Genomic DNA, 19112 nt, shown 5'->3' on the forward strand with positions numbered 1-19112 from the left:
CTTCGTGTCAAGTTGTCTTCATCTTCAAACTCCTTTGATGTCCTCGTCTTCAGTCCTTTTCGATGCCAAGCATTCAGACTCTTTTGGCTCCTTCGTCAAGGAGCCTTCAGACTCTTTGGCTTCTCCATCAGGGTAGCCTTCCTCTCGGATATCCTGGTTCCAGATTTACCTCCTAGTGGATTCATCTTCGACATTGGGTCTGAAAACTCCGCTTCTTATGGTTGGCTGCACCGATCACGCCGGGTCCCCGAAGCCTCAGTTCAGGATGGTTGCTGCTACGAGTCATGGCCAGATACCTTCATACTGAGTTTTAACTCTTCTGTCGTCTTTTCACTCAGCAAGTGTCTTCATCAGTGTCCCTGATGGTTTCTCTTCAGCCTTGCCTCATCCTTATCCAGTCCTCGTCTGATCCTCGTCTTCAAGTATGATCTGATCATCTTCAGTCTTCAAGTCTCGTCTTGTTCCCGTTCCATCTTCTGCCCTCGAACTCTGTCCATCTTGGTGCATTTGCTGTTCCCATATGGCAGGTCCAAAAGGGCTATCGAGTGGCTGGAGGGCTACCCCAGAGACCAGCATTGCATTGTTGGGTCTCTACTTATGCGTCAGGGTCAGCGGAGGTGCGAGTCCTTGGTCTTCTGCCTGTCCGCCTATGCTGAGATACATCTCACCTGCCTCGGCACTTCTAAGGAGCTCCTCTCTGCAGTTACATCATGGTCCAAGGGCACACCACTCTCCCCAGATGCAGGATCGCTCCCTAGCACTCCTGCAACACACGAGGTCCGTGCGACCTACAATATTTTTGAAATGGCATTGAGGGTCTCTGCAGAATGACTTGCTGATGTGCCATGCACTGGAGATAATCTCTTTGGAGATATAGTGAAGGATGCAGTGGCGCAACTCCAGGACCATCATGAAACCCTCCAACAAATCTCCACCAACACTTCTGACCCATCCTCCTCATTCAAGAATATGTCAAGATGGGAGCCTAGGAAGTCTTTCTTTCAACAAAGGAAGTACTATCCTCTACATCCTCTATCCCATACACACCATCAGAGTCCCCGTGGCCATTCCAGGCAGCAGAGAGCTCCCAAGCCCCAGCCAGCTCCTCAATCAACTCCGGGTACGGGGATTTGACTGGGCCATAGGGACTGTAAGCCAGTTGTTAGGATTATGTAGGCCCTGGGCCGAGGTGAGAGATGGACCCACAGAGAGATGCCCCGTGAGCCTCACCATTGGAAGGCAAGGTCTCAGCTGACATCAGACACAGAATCAGACCAGAGACTTTATTAAATAAATAGATTACCACTAACTACAGAGTGGGGGTGCCAGAGAGGAGGTCTCACAGACCCAGAGACACAGGGTCAGTGGAATGGGGGATACCCATATAGGATACCTCCGTAGAGTTGGTAATGGTCCGCAGAGCGGGGTACATCGATGAGGTCCTCAGTAGAGATGGTAGTGGCCCACGGTGCAGGGTACACCGAAGAAGGTCCTCAGCAGAGAAGGTAGTGAATCGCAGTACGCCAGTGAGGTCCTTATTAGAGATGGTAATGGTCCGCAGAGCGGAGTACACCAGAGAGTGTACTCAGTAGAGATGATAGCAGTCCGCAGAGTGGGGTATGCCTGATGAGGTCCTTTGTAGAGATGGTAATGGTCCGCGGAGCGGGGTACACCGGTGAAGGTCCTCTGTAGGGATGATAGTGATCCGCAGAATGGAGAACATCGATGAGGTCCTCGGTAGAACAAGAAGTAGTCTGCAGAGCGGGGTACTCATGAAGAGAGTAGCGATGGTCCCAAGGAAGCCCCGGGAAACAGGGCAGGCAAAAGTCCCAAGTGTAAGGCCCTCCGAGGAGCGGATAGCCAAGATGAGGAAAGGGCCCACGAGGAGCGTGTACCTGAGACGTCTTACACCAGGAAGCAGGAACTGGGTTCCTCGGAGAGCAAGGCAGATTTAGCAAGGAGGGAACTCTTTGCCAAGTTGTCAGTAGGCAGGGCCAGCTGGTTTAAATATCCTGGAGAGTTGATGTCATCTGGAGGGTCGCCCCCGAGGTTCCCGCCATGATATGCTTAAGACTGGCCCATGAGGGCGCGTGCATAAGAGATTCCGACGGCAAGATGGCAGTCGGTGGCATCCGTGCCGTGCCGGGAGGCCTGGGAGTGGTAAGCGGGCCATCGGCAGCTGGCGGAGGCTGCCAGTCTACCCCATGTAGTCAGGGAAGTGAAGAAAGAGGTGAGCAGTAGTGGTCACAGCCGTCTGCAACCAATGGGCGTAACACCAATTGCCCGTTCCTGGGATGACGGACCCTCCAGTTGGGGGCAGGCTGCAGTTCTTTGTGAACAAGTGGCCCAGTATAACCTTAGACCAATGGGTTTTCTACATCATCTGCCAGGGGTACCAATTAAATCTATTGGGTGTCCTACCAAATTGCCCTCCGTGCCTATTTTGGGGGCTAGTAGCGCATCAAGAGGTGCTACTAGTAGAGCTCTCCACCCTCTTAATGGCCACAGTGAATGAGCCTGTACCACCAGGTCAAAGAGATGGGGATTCTACTCCAGGTACTTCCTGATTCCAAAGCAAACAGGAGGACTCTGTCCCATCCTAGACCTGAGGGCCTGGAAAAAATTTCCAAAAAAAGAAAAGCTCAAGTTGGTTTTCCCTGGGCACCTTAATCCCCGTTTTGCAAAAAGGGGACTGGCTGTGTTTCCTTGACCTAAAAAACACATACACTCATATCTTCCCTAGTCATAGGAAGCATTTATTTATTTTTATATACCAACATTTGATCTGATATATCACATTGGTTTACATTCAGGTACTGTAGGTATTTCCCTATCCCCAGAGGGCTTACAATCTAAGTTTGTACCTGAGGCAATAGAGGGTATAGTGACTTGCCCAAGGTCACAAGGAACGACAGCAGGACTCAAACCCTGGTTGCTTGGTTCATAGCCCACTGATCTAACCACTAGGCTATTCCTCCTCCCACAAATTGGAAGCATATCCAATTTGTGGTGGGAAAACAGCACTTCCAGTATCGGGTGTTGCCATCCGGGTTTGTGTCTGCCCCACAGGTCTTTACAAAATACCTGCCCATGGTGACGGCGCACCTACGCAGACTGGGAGTACATGTTCTCCCTTATCTCGATGATTGGCTAGTCAAGAGCCATCTCAGGCAGAGGCCACCCCCTCATGCGCTTCACCATTTGGGTGTTGAAGTCACATGGGTTTGTTCTCAACTACTCAAAGTCACATCTCAGTTAATCAACTCAATTGGACTTCATTGGAGCCTTGCTAGACATGGCTCAAACCAGGGTCTTCCTGCCATACCAGAGGGTCGTCGCTCTGGCGACCATTGCAACACAGGTACAATAGAGCCATCAGGTATCAGCCTGGCACATATTGAGACTATTGGGTCACATGGCCACGACTGGCATGTTAAAGCAATGGACGGCCAGCGCCATCTTGTGCTCCTACCATGTGACAGGGGCTGACCAATGGCATCGGTAGCCCCTGTGACATAGTAAGGGCACAGGCTATTGGCGACATTTTAAATACCAGCAGCCGATCGCTCCAGAACTCCCGCTTGGACCACCAGGGACTTTTGGCAAGTCTTGGGGGGGTCAGGATGGTGGGGGGTTGTAGTTAATTAAATTTGAAGGTTTGGGATGGGGTTTTTTTTAACTTTAATGGGAAATGAATACCATATGTTACTAATGGACGAATCGGGGTCCCCCGAAAACAGATGCAACGGATTTGGGTCCCAAGGAATACGAATACCGAATCAGACGAATCTGTCCCTGCTGCACATCCCTAGCAGGTACTTTCCAATCTAGAATAGGGGATTTCCTTTCGGAGCCTCCCGACTCAAATTGTGTTCACCACAGATGCATGTACCCTGGGGTGGGGAGCTCATGTAGATGGGCTCGTCATCCAGGGACTGTGATCCACTCAGGAACATTCTTGTCAAATCAACTTCCTGGAGCTTTGGGCGATCAGGTATGCACTATGGGCTTTCAGAGATTGGCTGTCCAACAAAATTATCCTGATCCAGACTGACAGCCAAGTAGCCATGTGGTATGTCAACAAGAAGGGAAGCACGGGATCATATCTCCTGAGTCAGGAAGCTGTCCAAATCTGGTCCTGGCCCTAGTCCATGGGATCATGCTCAGTGCCATGTATCTGGCCGGAATGAAGAATGTGATAGCGGAAAGGCTGAGTCAAGCCTTCAGACCTCATGAATGGTCCCTGGACCAGAGGGTAGCAAATTGGATTTTCCACCTCTGCGGGTGCCCAGACATAGATCTGTTCATGCTCCCCTGCAACCAGAAAGTGCCTAGGTTCTGCTCCCTGTCCAGGTCAGATGGCAAACCAGCCTCGGACCCCCTTGCCTGTCATTGGAGAAAGGGTCTTCTGTAAGCATATACTCCAATTCCCTTAGTAGCAAAGACTCTCTTGAAGCTTCGCAAGGACAGAGGGACGATGATCCTCATAGCCCCTCATTGGCTGAGACAGGTCTGGTTTCCACTCCTACAGGAGTTGTCCATCTGGAAACCAGTCTGGGGACTTCCCCAGATCTCATCATGCAAGATCAGGGCAGACTGCAGCATCCCAATCTCCAGGCACCTTTGCTCACAGTCTGGATGTTAAGAAATTAATCCTGCAGCCACTTGATCTTTCTGATGATATGTCTTGGGTTCTGGTGGCATCCAGAAAGCCTTCCACTAGAAAGTCCTATGAACTGAAGTGGAGGACATTTGTGCAGAAGGCCCTACATCCCTTCTCCTGCCCCACTCAAAAACTGTTTGACTACCTTCTTTACCTAACGGAGGCTGGCTTAAAACCTAACCCCATCAGAGTTCAACTAAGTATGACTGGCGGATACCACCACGGTGTAGAAGGTACACCCATCTCTGTAAAGTCTATAATTGTACATTTCATGTGGGGCCTGCTTCAGTTGAAGCCTCCCTAAAGGCCTCCCGCTGTGTCTTAGGACTTTATTGTGGTGTTGGCTCAGTTAATGAAAGCTCCTTTTGAGCCACTGTGTCTAGTGACCTGAAGTACCCAATCACCCGATATAATTCAATCGAAATTCCAATTGTTAATTAAGTTATACAGTTTCAATGTATTTCAAACATAAGTTCCAATCTGTTAATTAAGGTTTTCTGTTACTATGTAATAATAATAAGACACCATTGTCATATTATACTATGTTAATCTGTAAACCGATGTGATATGCCATATCGAATGTCGGTATATAAAAGACAAATAATTAATTTATTTTATTTTATTTATTTAACATTTTTAATGACAGTCACTTCAGCGCACAGGGTCATTGAGCTCCAGGCCTTTGTGACTTAATCACCTTATACTAAGTTCTATCATGACAGGGGAGTCTTGCGTACGCACCCTACATTGGTGGTGACGGAAATCCGTCACCACCTAAGGTGGTGACGGATTTCCATCTTAATCAGTCAATCGTCCTGCCAATTTTCTTTCCTAGGCCCCATTCGCACAAAGGCAAGTGAGCACTGCACAGTTTGTACTGCAATTAAACCTTAGCCTTCTATCTGAGTGGACAGAAGCCCATAAACAGTCCACCCCACTCTTTATTTCTTTGAGAGGAATAGGTTGGGAGTTGCTGTTGCCAAACAGACAATATCCAGTTGGCTAGTAGATTGCACCTCCTTCTGTTATGCCCAGGCGGGACTGCATCTTGGGGGCCATGTTAAGGCTCATTCTGACAGAGCCATGGCAGCGTCGGTGGCCCACTTGCGAGCAGTTCCCATGGAGGAGATCTGCAAGGCTGTAACATGGACGTCTCTCCCCACATTCTCATGCCACTACTGTCTGGATAGGGATGGCTGACGCGCAGTAGATTTCAGCCAATCTGTCCTCCGGAACCTGTTTGAGTTGTAGAACTCAATTTTCCCTACCTCCTGGCTCTAACAGCACCGGTGTTATTGTGCCCATTGGCACCTGGTTAGATAAGCAACTATGTTTTCTCCCTTCTGGTCATAAGCAATTAAAATATAGCTGTCCTGCACAAGGTAATTTTCTTAGCCAGCTAGATCAGTCTGAATACATGTAGTTATTTTTTCAGGTAGATATTGCTAATTTTTTTTCTTTTCTCTTTCGATAGCTTTCAGATAAGCACAAGTGAAATCATCACACGTGTGCATGTTATAAAATAGCCTAGGCACACATATCTATGTGCCTATTTTTAAGCTTGAGCACAGCCAACAGCATGAGTAGGCTTACAGACATGCAAGTGAAGGTATTCTATAACAGATGCATGTCCAGCTGATCTCAAGTTTCTCCAGTTTGTCCAGTGTTCATCTAGTTCCTCCCAACCCCCCTGGTTCTTTAGTCTGCACCCCTTCCAGTTATCCCAGAGCACTCAGACCCCTCAAAATTACAGATGTCTCCCCACTCCACTCCCCACTCACACCTTGCACACACTCCATCTCTTTTTTCTAGGATGCGAGATATTCACACATTGGAACTTGGGCCCACATGTGGATGTGTTTTAAAATCTAGTGGACACATGCATGTCCTACATGTGCGCCCAGGTCCGATTTTGGTGCGTGCATACCTTTAAGTGTATGGCTCAAATTCTGTCTAAATCTATGGGCTCAAAATTTGAGTGGGTAGATTTAGGCCTGCTATATATGGGGCTAGGGCTGCCTAGCTAATTATAGCTTGTTAGTACTGAATGTCATGTTAACTGGTTAAATTTCAAAGCTAGTTTCAGGAATGCCTAAGATTCTCTTTATTTTTTTACCTGGCAAAATTTGTGTGGCTTGTGATTTTAACCACACTGATGTAGGGCTTGATTTACTAAGCTTTCCTTCCTTAAATACAAAACAAGGGGGAAAAAAGCCTTAAGTCAGGACCTGTTCCAGTTAGGGGGAGCAATATTTTTAACCAGGTAGATTTAACTGGCTAGAACCTGGATTAATGTTAAACATTTTACAAACTGGAGATGTGAAAGGAATGTTAAGGAGGCTGTTGCTGCTGCTGCAGAGAAAGTGATACTTTCTTTAAAAGTGACTTTTGACAAAAGAAATTGCTGCCAGTGGATTTTAGAGATAAGAAGGTTTTGTCATGCTTTCCCTCTCATGATGTGACAGAATAAAATAGCAAGGCTTGTTTTCTGTAGGTTTGAGGATTTTGTCATGTAAGAAAAATAAACTGAAAGTAAATTAAATGGATCCTATATAAACTATAACAGGCAGTATGTATCCTTGGCAAAGGATCTTTTGAAGATATTCAAGTTGGGAAATGCTGGAAAGGGAATAAAAATTGCATAAGTGCACGGGTGAATAACTAACTCATTGCATTGCAAAGGCAAAGTGATAGATTTTAATGAAGGTTTATGGTGGCTTCTCCTCTTCCTACATATCCAGAATATATATATATATATTTTTTTTTTTTTCGAAACATAACAAATTTGACTTAAAACTGGAGGGAGGACACTAAAGAAATCCACTGTGACAGCATTTAACTTTCAAAAGGGTGACTATGATAAAATGAAGAAAAAGCTTAGAAAAAAGAGTTTACTTGAGGCATGGACCTTGTTTAAAAATACCATCTTGAAAGCCCAGTCCAGATATATTCCACCACATTAGGAAAGGTGGAAGGAAGGCTAAACAACTACTGGCATGATTAAAAGGTGAGGTGACAGTGGCTATAACAGCTAAGAAAAAACATCTTTCAAGAAATGGAAAAGGGATGTGAATGAAAAAAACAGGAAACAGCATAAGCACTGGCAAGTTAAATTCAAAGCATTGATAAGGAAGGCAAAGAGAAAATTTGAAAAGAAGCTTGCCTTGGAAGCAAAAATTTATAATAAAAGTCTTTTCAGTTACATTCAAAGCAAAAAGCTTGTGAGGGAGTCAATAGGACCATTAGATGATCAAGGGGTAAAAGGGGCACATGAGAAAGATGTAAGAGAGCTGCCATGCCAGAAATGATATTCAGAGGAACTAAAATAAATCTCAGGGTACCTGGAAGATGTAATAGGGCAAAAATGATCATCTAATGAGTAGTAAATCACCTAGACCAGATGGTATACATCCCAGATTGTTAAAAGAACTGAAAAATGAAATTGTGGACCTGCTATTAGTAATTTGTAAAGTATCAGTAAAATCATCTATGGTGCCTGAAGACTGATGGTTTGCAAATGTAACGTCAATGTTATGTTGACTGGCCACAGAGTCCGCAGCCAGCCTCTCTCACCCGGCGTTGCGCTGCCGCAGCAAGAATGGTTCCAACCTCTCTGGCACTGGAGGGGAGGCACCGTCAGTCTTGTCCTCTGTTTTTGCGGCCCTGTGTGCCATTGCTGCTCCCTGTGGCATGGGCCGCTTACTGCAGCGTCCTTTGCAGCAGACATGCCGCCACCGTCTGCTCCCGGCATCCAGGCCCCTAGGCGTGCACGCACTCACCTCTCTGGGTTATTTAAAGGGCCTGCGGCAGGGGAGGGCTGCTGGCCCTCCCTGATGATGTCTGCAGCCTCCTTCTGCTTAAGGCAAGCTCTGGCAGTCAGAATTTGCCTCAGAATAGGTCAAACTCATCAGAGTAGCGAGTTGCTCTGCGTTCCTGTCCCAGCTCCGTGTTCCTGCCTCGTGTTCCTGCTTCTGACCCTGGCTCCGTATTCCTGTTCCTGGCTCCGTGTTCCTGTTCCTGGCTCCATGTTTCTGTTCCTGCCTTTGTGCTCCCGTTCCTTGGACTGATTCTCTGGCTTGACCCCGGTACATTCCTCTGCCTTCGGATTGTCTGCTGCCTGCTCTGACCTTCTGCCTGTAGTCTATACATATTATAACCAAAACCTCACAATCAATGATGTTTCTTTCTTCCTGAAAGCCGCAATGGGCAATTGCTCATACAGCATATCCCATTATGTCACAGATGGCAAAAAGCGTCTTAACATCATAACCCCTGCCTTTTAAACCAATGAACTCAGGTTTAAAAATTGAAGGACACAAAAATGAACCAATCAGAAAGCAAAGGCTTCTTATGTCAAAAAGTAGACCCAATAAGAAAACAGAATTTAAATCTCATTAGAGTTCCTCACACCAGAGAATACCAATTAATAGCTTCATTCATGCTGCTGCGGAGGTGGACCATTGGCCCGAGGTGGTGTTGGCTTTCTTCCTGAAAGCCACAACAGGAAATTGTTCATACAGCATATCCCATCATGTCACAGATGGCAAAAAAACATCTTAATGTCATAACCCCCACCTTAGTTACCCAGGTTGAGAGTCCATCAAGCTAGGCTTTATATTGTACAAATCTCTTCCTCACTCCGAAGAACATCAAATCTTCACAAGAGTGTACTGTTCTGTTCGTACATCTCATTCTGCATGTAAAAGAGGCTCCTAACCCTTGCACTACTACCTACACTCACCTCGAGTTACTTGGTGGGCCCCCTATAGTAGCATAAATAGCTGCTTACTATGGTACTGTCCCCAGAGGTTCTCTCCCTCTCCCCCCGTACCTCCATCTCAGGCCCTTCCCCAGCCTAAAAATAGACCAAACAGAATTTGTTAAAAAAATCACAAATTGCATTATGGGTATAACACATGATATCATACAGCTTAACACAATTGAAAAAGGTATAATTATTTTTGGCGATATCAATCATTATGGCTTCATGAAGCCATCCCACTTTTTCAGAAATCCCACCCCCGACTCACCCCCATTCCCTCCCCTTTTAAAAATTTGCATCGCAGCATGCGTTATGGTGTTTATCGCATGCGTTAAGATGTTTTTTGCATGCAAAAATGCCATTCCACGATTTGATAAATGACCCTGTTAGATTGTAAGCCCTCTGGGGATAGAGAAATACCTACAGTACCTGAATGTAATCTGCTTTGAAGTGCTGAAAAAAGTGTGAAAAGCAGAATATTTAAAAAAAAAAATCTTATCTCTCGGAGAAAATGTAGAGGACAACCACACATGATTAAATAAATTACAGAAGATGAATTACAGTCAGTGAAAGTTGTTCTTTTAAATGAAACTTTGGGGATAGGATATTCCCAGGATGGTCCTGTGAGTATTTTAATGCAAATGTCACAATTGATACATTTATAGAGACCAACGTGTTGTTGTCCTGAGGTTAAAGTTATAGGAGGTAATTCAGCTCTTACCAACAAATTTTTAATGTTTTTACCACTGCTAAATGCTATAAGAGGTTGTTCATTAAAAATAGAGTGTAAGGATAAGATGTGCCAAACACTCAGCAAGCATTTTTTTGCCAAAAATATTTTTGCAACAAGGTTATCCTCTTCCAGTGGTAAAAACAGCAAATCGTTGTGCTCTTTATTCAGATCGTGCATTATTACGTTTTTCCCCTTTGTGCTAACCTTTGTGGTCCTTCTAATATAATTATATTTATGTTTATGTTAATAATTTAACTTTTATTAATGTTATTTAGCTTTTTGCTTTGTTTAAAATTATTTCATTATTGACGTTTAAATGTATTAGACTAAGGAATTTTACTTCCTGCTTATTCTGTTTCATTGTAAACCGGTTTGATATGCATTTTATGCAGGAAAATCGGTATAAAAAAAACTATAAATAAATAAATAAATAAATAAATAAATAAATAAATATGGTAGTAGGGAAGCTCACACTCACACCAAAATTACATGTGTGTTTTCTCATTCTCACAAATCAGCATTGGTGGCTTCAAGTTGTAGGAGACATTGGCACATCTTATCCTTACACTGTATCAGCGAATGCTGATGTCTCGATCATATGAAGGTCTCTATTACTAAGGTGTGACATATCTGTTGTATCTCCTTATTTACCTGGGTTTACTTTGATGCTTAAATGCTAGTTTATTATTGGTCAGCGAATTCTTGACTTTTGAAAGGTAGAAAATAAGTTTCTGGATTGCCTAGTCAAAATCAGAAGAAATCAGAAAGAAGAACTGAATGTTGGTGTATAGTTTAAAAAAAAACCTCTAAAGAACCCTACACAGAACAGAGCAGTGCAAGATAGATATTAAATAGCATTGCAGAGAGACAAGATCCTTGTGGTACTCCAGTAGATAATGAATGTATGTCTGAAAAACTATCACCAATTCTAACTCTGAAGAGTGTTCCGATAGAAAAGAAGCAAACCAAGAGTGTACAGTGGATGAGATCCCCAAAGAGCCTATATGGATTAATAGTAAGTCATGGTTAATAGTGTCAAAAGTTCTAATGCTGTTTGAATTTACCAGTACCTTATTTACAATGTAATTCAATGCTGTATATGTAAACCATTGTGATCTACCTCTGGAATGATGGTATATAAAAAGCACAAATAAATAAATACATAAATAAATAAACAAATAAATATATAAATAAAATATCACTAGACATATATCTAATAACAAAATCCCTTATCAAAGCTATCCAACAACAATGATTCAGTGTTATGGAGCGGGTGAAAACCCAACTGTGACTGATATAGCACATTGTTATTCTCAATGTAGTCTTGAAGTTGAGTAAGCGCTATCTTTTCTATAACTTTAGATACAAGTGGAAGGGAGGAAATCAGATGATAGTTGCATAGGTCCAAAACATCCAAGTTTGTGGTTTTTTAAAGAGTGGATACATTAATGCAGATTAAAGCGCAGGAGGATACAAACCATAACCTAAGTGGCTGAATGTAATCCATTATGAAGTGCCTGAAAATGCAGACTATAAATCAATTAAATACATAAGTAAAAAACATACATTCCTAAAGATACTTTCCCTCCAGAACTCGGCCACACAGGGGATGAATTAACTCCTGAGACATTTTGATCAGCAAATTCCTGGTATGGAGCCTTGATGTTTGAATCAGCCCTCAATAATGATTTTCTTGATTCATAAACTTGCCATTGCATACTGATCATGTTACCACCAAAGATAAACTCCTTACAATACTGTCTCAATTGCATCACTTGACAAACATGAACATGAATTATTATTTCTGGATTTAATAATATTTCAGGTTTTTTTGCCCTTTGATAGCTTCTTAGAGAGATACTTCAGATTTATTTTAATTGAAATATCAGTATTCATTGTAATTTGTATGGCACCAAATATTTTTAATGATCCAGAATTATACACATCGCAGTGAATAATACCGAATAAAATATTTTAATAAAAAGTATATATGGAGGCTAAAATATATTATAGCAGCCTGTGCTGGGCTAAAGTCTGCATGTAGACTTATACTTTATCCTGAATTTTCAAAGTGGAATTATGCACATTAGTGGAACTGCAATGGACACACATACACATTTATACCTGCAACATAACTGTTGCAGGTGTAAATGTGCATGTAGACTTATGTGCATGCTTTCAAAAATCAAGTGTTCATATAAATGGTTTCCCCGCTAAAGCTTCCACAGAATACCTCTTTCTAGTGTGCACAAAATTATGTACAAAATTGCTTTTGCAAATACTTTGATACAAGCAACTCCTAAGCGATATTTTAAAAGCACATTTACACGCTAAAACCAGGTTCAAAATCCTTTTGAAAATTCAGTTCATAATTTTCAGTCTACAAAAACACAGACACAAAATGCTGCTAAGCATTTGGCAGGTTCCCTGGCACATTCAACAGTTATGTGCTAGAAGGAGCTTTCTGAGAGCCCGTTATTAGCTTATTTCCAGAAGGCAGAGTGTCATGCTAATATTGTGTGCTAAGCACTGAGCTAATTATATTGTTTTGATCTTGACTGTCAACTTTGAAAAAAGGTGAAATCTCAGTACATGCTGTGTGCAATTTCCCAGCATTCCTTGAAAGGGTTAGGAAAAAAATTCATACAACATATATTTGTTCATTTATTTGTTTGTTTAATTTAAAACAAGGAATCATAGGGGCAACAGGTTTTGTGATTATTTTCAAGCAAGAGCTGATTGATATGAATTGGCAACACATCAATGGATTTGATTATTATTGAAAAGTATTTGTATATTAGAGCAAGATGGACAAGTTAAAAACTGATAGTTTATATAAAGCATGACATGACCTGGAGACTGAAAAACACTTACAAAGTTTATTAAAAATTATTAATTTTAGAAATACCAACAAAGGACAAATAGCCTCTAAAGAGATTTATCAATCTTTTGTTGCAGTGTAAATTCTGATTCAAAACAATCAGGACAGGATTTACGCACATAGGGGGGTTACGCGCGCCATGCCTATTTTTATAAAGGCCCAGCGACGCGCTAAAGCTCCGGGACGTGTCTAAGTCCTGGGGCTTCGAAAAAGGGATGGGAAGGGGGCGGTCGTGGGAGCAGGGTGGGGCCAGAGGCCTTCAGCATAGCGGCCATTTGCCGCTGTGTTGGAGGATCGCGTGCAGGCAGGCTGCCGTCGTGCCCAACTTGCGGAAGCAGGCGCAAGAGGTAGGATAAAGGTCGGGGGGTTAGAATAGGGCTAGGGGGTGGTACGATTAGGGGAAGGGGTAGGAAGGATAGAGTAGGGGGATGGGAAGTTCCCTCACAGGATGCTCCTAAATTGGAGCAGCCTGGGAGGGAACAGGAGAAGGCCGAGGGCGTCGGCGCATGCAAGATGCACTAGTATGCACCCCCTTGCACGCGCCGTCCCCCGATTTTATAACATGCACGCACCTGTACGTGCATGTTATAGAATGAGGTGTCCATGTGCACGTGACGGGTAGCGCGTGCACATGTACGCCCGCACGCTTCTTTTAAAATCTAGCCCTCAATTAAAATATCCCAATATTTTATATTGGAAAAAAATTCATTGGTATATAATTGGATCAATTTTATCCAGAAGTGCAAAGATTTGATAAATCTCCCATGACATAGGAAACGGACAGGGGTGGGCCATCCAGGCCTCGGCTTGACCAACTTTTGGGCTATGCTACCCTGGAAGTGCACCTACTAGCAATGCTAAGCTCTTTATGAGATTAAGCCATGCAAGTGCCTGTATTCTCATGGGAACAACACAAGAATACAGGCTCCCATGAGGTTCAAACTTGTAGAGAGCACTTCTGGAAGGGAGCAGGGTAAGTGTCTGGTTTACTGGGAGGGAGACAGGCAGGCTGGCTTGGGCGGCGGGGTCTGAGGCTGGAGATTGGGAGAGAAAATCTGAAAGCTGTCTGTCTGTCTGGGGTCCAGCACTTGGGGTTGGGGAGCTGGAGGCTGGTTGTGGGTGAAGGTCCAAGCTGGCTGAGAAGGAAGGTCAAATTTGGCTTGCTGGCTGTGGGAAGGGGGGTTAAGGGTGTATAGAGGGTGTCCAAGGGAGGTTGGCTGGCTGTGGGAGGAGATCAAGGTTGGACTGCTGGCTTGCATGGTTGACTAGGAGAACTAACTTGCAGGCTGATGGGGGCCAGGCTGGTTGACTTATTGGTCATTTACAGGTGGCAAGGCTAATTAGTTAGGGGGACTAACTGATGAAGGACAGGCTTGCAAGGTGGTGGGCACAGTGTAGTGAGCTGGCTGTGTGTGTATTTGTGGGTGTGTAAGAGAGCGAGAGAGAGAGAGGGCTTGCAGGACTGGAGGTAGGAGAGTAAGAGAGTCTAGAGAGGAGGGAATTGAAGATGAATAGAATAGGGACACTTTTCTTCCTTCCCCCAATTAGGATGTTTCCTTGTTCCTGGAAACCTCTCCCCCTTCCTTTTTCCAAATCACAGGTTCTCCCATGTGCCCTCCCTTTACTCTTCTCTTCCTTCCTTATCTCTGACCCTCTTCCCCTCGTCTCTCACCTCCACATCCTCAGTCCTCTCCATCTCTCCTGTCCTTTCCCTTTCTCCTTAACTTTTTTCTTCCCATCCCCTGTCCTCCCATCCTCTCCTCTCTATCCCTGGTCCTCTGGAGGAGTGAGGGGGAAGAGTGGGATGAGGGAAGAAACTGCTGGACACAGGGGAAAGAGATAGGGATTGGGGATACTGGGCAGAGGGTGGGGGGTGGGGGAGCAAAGTACTACAGAGGTGGTCAAGGAGGTGTTATTGTGGGGCCACTGAATTTTGTTTTTTGGTTCTTGTGGCTGTTGGGGGTGAGAGTTAGTTAACAAAACGCCCACCATTTAACACAAGAACAATGACAGGAGCTCAGCAGCCCCAACATAACACCCCCTACTCCCCCATTCTCCACACAAACGATGATGATGGCTTCTATTTCCATTTCTAGTTGTCCAGTTTCGCACTGCATACAGTGTTTGGCTTCATGGAGCTTCCATTTCAATTTTTCTCTGCACATATGTAATTTGTAGATCTACTTTTGGGATCTGCTGGGTACTTGTGACCCGGATTGGCCACTGTCAGAAACAGGACGCTGGGCTCGATGAACCTTGGTCTGACCCATGGTGGCATTTCTTACATTCATAAATGGTCAGCTATTCTGTATTTGGAGAAGGTCTATATGCTCTGCAAGTGCAACTGAGCTGAGGTATTTTGCTAGCATGTAGGGATCTGTAGCAGTCTTGCTCATTGTGTCTTCCCGACAGGCGGTGTGTTTGTTTTATTTGTATTCTAGGGCCCAGTGATATGTTTGCATTGCTGCCTTTTCATAGCTAGGGTTGTTGCTGTTGAGTCCTGTGAATTAGACCTGCTAATGTATGGCAGGTTTGCTACATATATCCTGGGTGGAGGGGGAGGGGTAGGATTTTATATTTCACAATGTGCCTGGGGTTGAAAGGATTTTGTGTTACTATTACTGAGATGACACCACCTCTTTTTTATTTGAGCAAAGAATGTGGGTGAGAAAGAATGACTAACTGTAAAAGTTAAATAGGAAATCGGTAGTTGGTTTCCTTGGTGCCCTCCTCCCCCAAACCAAAAAGGTGTTCTATTGCCTCTGACCTATAATATTCTGAAGGAAAACATATTGGTTCACTGTTGCTCGAACATTAAGCATGAGGATTTTATCTTTCAGAGCCAAAGGCAGCAGAGATTCATATGATTTTGGGCTCTCAGATTGGTGAATCATGGGGTTAGCTCTTGGCAAGTAACTTTTTGACTCATGAATACAGAATCTAATTTTGAATTACTATATTGGGTAGAAGGTTCTTCAACTTCTTGTAATATACAAGTGTGTGTGTATGTGCTTGTGCCTGTGTGTGTGTATATAGTTGTGCATGTGTATGTGTGTGAACAAAAATATCAAGTGATTATGAAATATCCTGTAAGAGGTCATTGTTCATTCTTGGTTTTTTGGCCTAGACTGCCTATGTGTTATTTCCTATACTTTTAATTGGAGCCACATTTTATTAAAAAGCACTTTATAATGTGCTTGAATGTGTTACACCATGATTTTGCACATACAGTGTTCGCTGATCCTGGAGTAGGGAGATGGCCAAGGATATTTGCTGAAATGCCTAAGCTAGATGGGGATTTGGCTTGTAGAATGGGGGAAAAGTCCAGGTAATTGTGAATGAAGGCTTAAGGCACTGTATCCAACAAAAGGTCTGTTCCAAATGAGCTGGAAGCCCAAAAACAGAAACAAAAATTTCAGGTCAATAAAAAAAATGTAAACCTGTTATGCCTTCCTCTGAGCAGGTATTCATATAGGTTCTGATTTAAAAAATAAATTGTCTCTTGATTTACATTTTGCTTTCCACAGCTTGAAAGTCTCTCTGTTCTACCAAATGTAACTCTTATTTGCGTATCTATACCTCTCAAGAATAGTAAAAGAAGTCACCATATACAATAAAAAGAAGCTCACCTAACAACAAGGCTTGTGAGTTGAAACCTTGATTTCAGCAAAATTTGTACATCAAGCAGTTTAAGCAACCTAGCATGTAATATCAGAAGTCAATGGTTGCCTCATTAAATTGTTTTGTACATCTCCTTGAAGATAGGATGCCCTAAAATGTGGCTGATAATTAAATTTAGAATACTATAGATGGCTGTTAGATTGCTCATTTTATATAACGAATTGGAAGCCTAATAGGAAAATTCATAATACCAGCCTTCTTAACGTTAACAATTACCATGATTAACAATGATACTCACAACTCATTTTTCATTAAAGACTATGGGCAGAGATAAGCTTGTTTATATAGACTAGCTTTTGAAACGAGGAGTCATTTATCATTTAGAAAGCCATGAAAGGACAGAACAGCACCCAGCAATTAAAACTTGCAAAGTGACCTTGTGACAATGAATGGTCCACCTCTCTTAGAAAGAACGGTGAAGTAATTGTTATTAAATCAATTATAAATGGAAAGATAATTTATTGGTTTGTAAAACCATATATCTTGACCTGTGGGTAAATGTTTATATATTTGTATAAAATCTTTAAAATAAATTAATGTTATGCTGTTTCTAGCATCCCCTATACATCTGAACACTTAAACTTTGAGGTATTTTAGATTGTAAGAGAACATGAATAGAATATATATTCACTGAGATCTGGAAGACACACTATACCAAGCTTTCCTTTTTTTGAGGCTTTTACCAGCAGGAGTATGGTGGCCGAATAATAAATATTACTCTTTTCTTTCCTTAATGCAAAATGAGAGCGGCATAAATGTTCCGCATTTGGATGCAATATCACCAACTAGTTAATGCTGGTTGGAAGGGCTGAAAAGTGGGTTTGTTTTCCCACAGTGGCTTGTTAAGTGTTTTTACTGCTTTTATTTCGTCACTAAAGGCAAGACGATAATAACATACAAATGGGTCTTTATCTCTGTGCAGACTCAGGGAGGCACTGTCTTGAAAACTTGTCATGCCTCCTGGCATTTTCTAAGAATGAGGATTGATGGCACCGTGAACAAAGCAGAATGATGGCAAAATGGACTCCATTTTGGGGCTTCTACAGCCTAACTATGCAAGTTCCCTATGTAAATATTCCCAAAAATGTGCACAATAGTGAATATGGAGAAGATTCACAGAGGAGAGAGGATCTTTTAAAGCATTTTAATTTCGCCAAAAAGTACACAACTTGTGTCATTTAACTAAGTCACTCAGAAGCTCAGTTCTTCCATTTGTTTTACATCTGGAGGCTAAACAGTAGCAAAAAAGCTTAACTACAACTGCCAAACACAAATATGCCTTATAATATTTAGAAAAATTCAGCCATAAAAAGTGATTCATCATAGCCTGAAAAGATATTTTCATAGATGCTAAATTAGTGCCTGTCACTCCTCCTACAGGTCACACTACAAACACCCATTCACCCAAACATATAAGCACATTTAATTTGCCTCCAACAACCCTCAGACTCAAATATATGCTTATAGAAGGAACAACTCTAGCAGGCACTTGTTTTTACTCTTGGACAACTGACCCATAATCTGAATTCACAAATAAACAACACAGAAAAAGCAATGCCCAACTCAAACTATCTTAATATATATGCAAAAAAAAATTGTGAGTGATAACACAATTTCAACTTTATAAATAACATGAGAGAGGCTCAAAAAAACCATACTCTCACAGTGATTGGTATTCTATAATAGTGTGCTAGACATGCTATTCCTCAGAAAAACATGCAGGTATTTATAAAAATAACTGGTTTATGATAATACTAAATTATCCAAAATTCATAACCAAAATGCTCAAGCCAGAAGTTCTAACGTGTTTCCATACAGCATGCACCAACACAACACCATTGGAGTTTCCGCATATCTGTGCAGTAAAAGTCTTGCATAGAAAGTGGCAGTAAACACAAATAATATACAATTCCATCCAAATATTGCATCTGAGGAGCAAAAGAATATACAAGACCCTTTACTCCATTTAATTTACACTTTTGAATCTGGAAATTCCCTTTTGCTATGCCAGTTGGTCCATTCAATCATCTGTTCTACATCTGTTCTACAGATGATTGATCCATTCACCATTGCATTAACTGCCCCTGATTGGACAGTGAAAATCATGCGGTCTTAAGTGTCTTTTATATCCATTTGTTCCCCCAGTCTCAAGGATAAATTATTTTTGAGATGTAATGTTTGGAGAGAATTGCATATCTGTGTTTTCTGTAGCTTTCTATGAAGAAATATGTGCACAGATTCCCCAAAGCAGGCATAGATAAGCTGAAATTCCAACAGCAATAGGTCTGAGCATACTGAAGGAACTTGGGCCTGGATTTTCTAAAATCGCAGGCCTTAGTGAATCGCACGATACTGGGGGGCGAGGGTGAGAAGCGGGGGGGGGGGGGGGGGG

The sequence above is a fragment of the Rhinatrema bivittatum genome, chromosome 1 (assembly GCF_901001135.1).
Source record: "Rhinatrema bivittatum chromosome 1, aRhiBiv1.1, whole genome shotgun sequence".
Lineage (NCBI taxonomy): Eukaryota > Metazoa > Chordata > Amphibia > Gymnophiona > Rhinatrematidae > Rhinatrema > Rhinatrema bivittatum.